We start from the raw sequence: 6000 nt of genomic DNA, 5'->3' as shown, positions 1-6000 counted from the left end.
ACTCGCTGGTCCACTCTTCTCCTAACCTTCTTACTAGGAGGCAGAAGCTTCTGTTATACAGCCAGGGAGAGAGAAAATGTGTATGTAATGAGTGTAGAAGAAAGGGAACATGCCACAGAGTTAGAGAGACTGAAGCAGCAAGAGCATTCGTAGAGAGCGCAAAGTCAGCTTTACCTTAACTAATTTTATTGTCACCAAGTCCACACCAGTTATGTTCCCCTACATCCCTCTTAAGTTTCCATACTTTAGCAAGAGCATGTGTAGAGTATTTAGCAGAGATTGGCGGCGAAATAGTTACAGGAAAAGTATCAAAATGCCCTTGGGTAAATAGCCTATGATGTCAACTTTGTATAAATATATACTTATGTCTAGCAATTTTGTTTTCTGTGATGGCTATTAAGCTTACTAGACAAACATACAAACTTCTAAAATGGTTACACATTGAAATTTAATTTTACTACTTGTGTTTTGGGACCTGTATCTTTCAAACTAAACTGAAATCCAAAATGTACTTGTAAATCAAGACATTTAAATTAATTTATTTGGAATGACTTTTCTAAAGCTGGACATATTATGCACACATTATTATTGCCAAAACTGTGAAAAAATTGCATGTTTTTTGTTTGTTTTTATGTTTTTTGTTTTTTTTGCTTTTTTTATAATAAATGAGAATTTTTATATGTATATAAAATTTAAAGCCCATTTTGGCCTTTAAAAAAAGGTATATAATTTGTGTTGGTGCAATAAATAAGAAAAATGCACTTTGCAATTGAACACAAACAGCAAAAAAATGCAAAAATTGCTTGTGTCCTTAATGCTATGTCCAGCTTCTGAAGCTGCGTCTTTAAGGGGTTAAAATCCAGATCCTTCCTTGAAGTTTCAAAGCTCTTATAAGTACACACCCCTCATACTAGCCCCCTCCACACTACTCATAACCTCTGACCCTACAACATTCATATCAAATACTCCCTCTCATGTTCACAAGACATGTTCTCTATGTCTCTGGCTTAATGCCATCTGACCTAAGACTCCATCCCTCATATATATTCTTTAAAAAGTCAGACTTCCTAACGCCAGCACTCGCAGCCTCCTAGTACCCTATTCCAGCTCACGCACCTCTTTCGCCATTTTCTCTGCCGCACACTTTACGTCTACCTTATATCTAACCCGTCCCTTTCCAATTAGATTATAGGTGCGCAAACAGAGCTATTTTACCATGTAACTGACATACCCTACTATCTAATAATAAAGAAAACAAAGTTTGGCAGAATCCCAAATGTTACTAGGCAATATTTTAACTGCGTTAATGTATCTCAAAGTGCATCGCTGCCTGTTAAACATCTTAATTCTCCCTGGGAATATAAGGTATCTCAGAATGCACCTGGTTGTTCAAAATGTTCTTGGAATTCCTGGTTGGAGACTTTGTAACCTGGTACTGGTACTCCACAAATGCTACATCTCAGACTTTGCTTATCTCTCGCTGTCACTGAAATATGTGCTGCTCATCCTCAACATTCCAGAGGGCTGCCATTCTGTCAATATGGGGGCAACAGTGTTATCACAAAGGCATAAACACGATTAAGATAAGCTGCCTTTGGCTTTCCAAAGTAGAAACACCTTGCTTTCAATTTATGAATGACTCACAATGAGCAAGTGTTTTGTAATGTGTGTATTTAAACATAGTAGACTTCAAGCATTTTTTTTCAACCTTTATCGAGACAATTAATAAAATATTTTAATATTTCTGTTTATTTTAAAGATGAATGCTCAGCAACGTATTCATCTCGTTGTTTTCTATCCCTTACTAATGGTTAGATTTCCGTATGAGAGATAAATAAATATCTGATAATTGAATATGAATTTTCCCATTGATGTCAATGAGAGAGGGGACATTCAGTTACTGGAGTTAAATTAATGCCAGTGCAATTGAATCCAGTTCTTAATGATAAGGCACAGATAACCCTTTGATCTAACGTGCTTTTGTGACTTTTTATGTGTGACCTAAGGACTTCTAACAGTGAGTTACTTGAGCAATGGCTCACCTCTCAGAGTTGCATTATGTTTAAACTCTATCACAGAATTCTGGGCAGCCAGACAAGATTATTTTCTAAAGTCTGAATAGCCCCGTACCGAATGGAATAGAATAACTCTGTAAGAGACTGAAAATCCAGACATTGGTCACACTATTTAACATTGCCCACCTTTTGCGTTGCAGGCTTCGATTGAGCCTGAATTTGATCTCAGTTGGACCAAACACTACCGGACAGCTGAAATCCAGATACGGATTGTTAAAATCTGGGCCTGTTGCCTCAAATTGGACCTGGCTTTTAAAAATCTAAACTATTTGCTCACTGGCAGCTCTAGCAAGTGCTTGCTGGCCAAACATCGAATTAAAAGGAAATTCCATCGCCCAAATATAAAGAAACACTGTTTAGTAGATTTGCCCAAAATGAAAACATTGGTTCATTTATTCATGTGTTCATTGGAAGTACAACTAAAAACAGCAAAGGCTGCAGATCTCTTGTGTAGTCTGACAGTATGTACTTTAATGGAGACGGCTAGAAATGGAAAATGGCACAAATTTGGACGGAGAAGAATGTAATTTTTTATAAATAACCTCCTGCACATGGGTGGGGGCTGGGGGGACACTAGGTCCCCTTCTTCAATTAGGATTACAATTAGAACCTAATGGGGAGGGCAGGGGTGGTTATAGGGACAGTAGTTATATTATTATTATTATTGGCGTTTATATAGTACCAGCTTATTCGGAAGTGCTTTACAATAAGAGGGGAATTTACCAAATGAGACAATAATAAAATGTAACGGTAGTTGAGGACCCTGCTCAAATCAGCTTACAGTTTAGAGGATATTATAATATCTCCCACCTGACATCTGTGGTGTGGGCTGGGTGTGACTCTCGATCCCCCCTGTTTAGTAAGTAACCCTCACCCATTGACCATGGGTGGAGGCAGAGTGTAGACATTAGGATGTCCCATTCTTTATTCTTAATTGCTCCCATCCACTGGTGAAAGCAGTGCGGTGGACAGTGATCTGCTTACCTCTCATTTGAAAGTTTAAACTCCCCCACCTGAGGTCAACAGATGGAGCATAGGATGGAGTATATCCTCACACCCCTGTTATTTCACCTGCCAGCTGTCTGGTCACAAGTTTCAAATGTTTAGAAGATATGCCCCCACCTGCTATGTGACAGGTATGGGCATAAGGGAAGTTAAATACCTCCCTTCTAGTAATATGAGAGTCAGCCAGCAAGCAAATAAAACAAGGGTTTCCGGGAGTTGTAGTTCAATGATTAAGCTCGTTTGAGCAGGGTCCCTTCAATCTTTCGTTCCTGTAAGTTTTCTTGTAATTGTCCTGTAGCGGACCACAGGTAGATGGATCGGCTAAGTCCTTCCCTCTGCCACTCTGGAACCACTCAAAGTATCAAGAGACCCATTCTTCCCAGTAACTGGACGAGACACAGCTCTGGGAGTACAACACGATTTTATTATGCCACACACGGCTTTTATGCATAACCTCTTGCAAGGTGTCTTCCACACAGACACACAGGGGTTTCCATCCCAGGATCCTCTGTACCTGGGAGCCCGGGCGCGGAAAAAGGGACCTAGTCTCTTTGTCTCCCAGGTACAGAAAGTCGCCCCTCATACAAGGGGTCTCCCACCCCAAATGGTCTTCATCCCAGGATCCTCTGTGCCTGGGAGCCCGAACACGGGAAATGGGACCTAGTTTCTTTGTCTCCCAGGCACAGAAAGCCCGCCAAACTAGACAGTGCTCCAAAACTGTCCACCAACATTATGAACCAAACACCATACATTTCCCCGACTGGTCTTTATTTGCGCAGCTCTTGTGCGAACCCCCGGCAAGGGAAGTGTCTCCTTTCGGGATACGAATGCTCCCCTGGTTGCCGTTTGTCTTTACCAGGGGTCCTCAAACTGTGGCCCTCCAGATGTTGCTGAACTACAACTCCCATAATTCTTTGAATTACATAGATAGCCAGAGAATCATGGGAATTGTAGTTCAACAACATCTGGTGGGCCGGAGTCTGAGGACCCCTGGTCTGTAAGAAATGGCAGACACCCAGGGGAGCACTCATTAATTACTTCTCTTGCGGTTTTGCACTTATGTTAGGGGTGTGAACTTTCAAATTAATTGGATGTGAATATTTTAATGGTGCACCGGGGTGGTCCTCGTTCGGGAGACAAATGTGTTCTGTCCGTATGGACGCTCCCGAATGGGAAAACAAGGCAGAGTACACGAAGTACACGGGGAAACATGCAATACAAGGGGAAACATACGAATAGCAGTGGTTCTGCCACATTTCCTATTTATAGTTAAATCCCTCCTCTAATAATATTGTAAAGAGCTACGGAATCTGTTGGTGTTATGTAAATGGCAATTATAATAATAATAATAAGCTTTCTACTGAAGAACATTTTTGAAACAAAATAATAAAATATTGCAGGCCGAGAGGCAGGAGCAAAAAGGGTGGACTTATGGAACAAAATTAATTATTACATTCTAAAAAATAAAAATGTATTTAAAAAAAAAAAAAGAGCCCCTTTAATCAGCTTAATGTTCTCAGTGACAGGCTATTTGGAGCTAATTAAAGGTGTAGGAGTGAAAGCAGCCTCATACTCCCCTCTAAAAAGAGAATGTTGCTTGAATGCGCTTGCCTAAATTACAACACCATCTAAACACACCATCAAGTGAAATAAATTAACCTGTGGAAGATAGGTCTCAATACTGTCAGCAAAAAAAAAATGCATCAGTCAAATTCATTGTAATTATCGCAGTAACTCCCTGGCTTTTAGAAGACAAATACACACATTCCCATCATTATCTGCAGAAACCAATCTCTAGAATAATGTATCAGGGACTATATTTGAATTGCTTCCAGTAGAAGTTAAAATATAATTAGCTTTTTAAGATAAGGAAATGCTGTCTGATCAAGTCAGTCTCTTCCAACATGGCGTATATTAAAGGGTAATGTCACTTCCTGTAATTCTTTTAATAATTTGTTTACTAAACCCTGTGTTTAACACATATGCACATCTAAGTTGTGAATAATAAAATTAAATGTAAAAAATTCTCACTTATTTATCTTGGCTCCCTGTCGATCATTGTTATAAGCTCTGTCCTTTGTATCTGGTAGTCAGCATTGAGAAGAAGAGAAATTAAACAATCTTTCTATTTATCCTCCTCTCCTAATGTTTTATTCTCCTGGCTTTGCCTTGTCTGATTTGGATTGTGATGTAATTTCCTAAATCGTTTTCTATTTGTTGTGTAATATATGAAATGTCTTGTCACTAAGTTGAGCTAGTTTTCGGTGATGCACAATAGGCAGACAGATAACGTTCTCACTGATTTTTTGGTTTATATGAGATAGTGTTCATTTGCCTAATGGATGTGTCCTACAAATGCCTACTGTATATCTGTGTAAGTGCAGCATTGAGGTGTTACAGAGAGCAAGCCCAACATTATAGAGGCATTACCTGTGTCGATATCGTCTCGATTTAAAGGGAATGATTTAACACTGAATAGAGGGGCAGAGCCAGTGGACTCCAGGCACCATAACCAATTCAACAAGATGAACTGATCATATTGCCTACAGTGTGACTTTAATGACAATTTAAATGCATCTCGTCAATTGTTGCGAAACAGGCTTGTAGGAACAGAAATCTATTGTCTTCATTTTTTGTTTCCTTTTATTCTTGAAATTAAAAATAAAAATTCAATAAACAAAGAAATATAGCATTTTTGTTCCCACCAGGTCCAGTGAAATTTAAGAATGTTACAATATTTAGTTGAGACGTAGTTGCAGTTTAACTCTTAGACCATTTCATATCTCTAATTCTCAAGAGTTCTTTTAGAGACAACCAAATAAGGAAGTGTGCTTCAACAAAGTGTTTTCTTTATCCTGTCCCAGTAGGCCCTTATCAAAAACTAATAATGATAAGAGACAAAAAAAACAAAGACTCCGAC

The sequence above is a fragment of the Pelobates fuscus genome, chromosome 2 (genome assembly GCF_036172605.1).
Source record: "Pelobates fuscus isolate aPelFus1 chromosome 2, aPelFus1.pri, whole genome shotgun sequence".
Taxonomy (NCBI): Eukaryota; Metazoa; Chordata; class Amphibia; order Anura; family Pelobatidae; genus Pelobates; species Pelobates fuscus.
Note: the sequence above shows the minus strand (reverse complement) of the source record.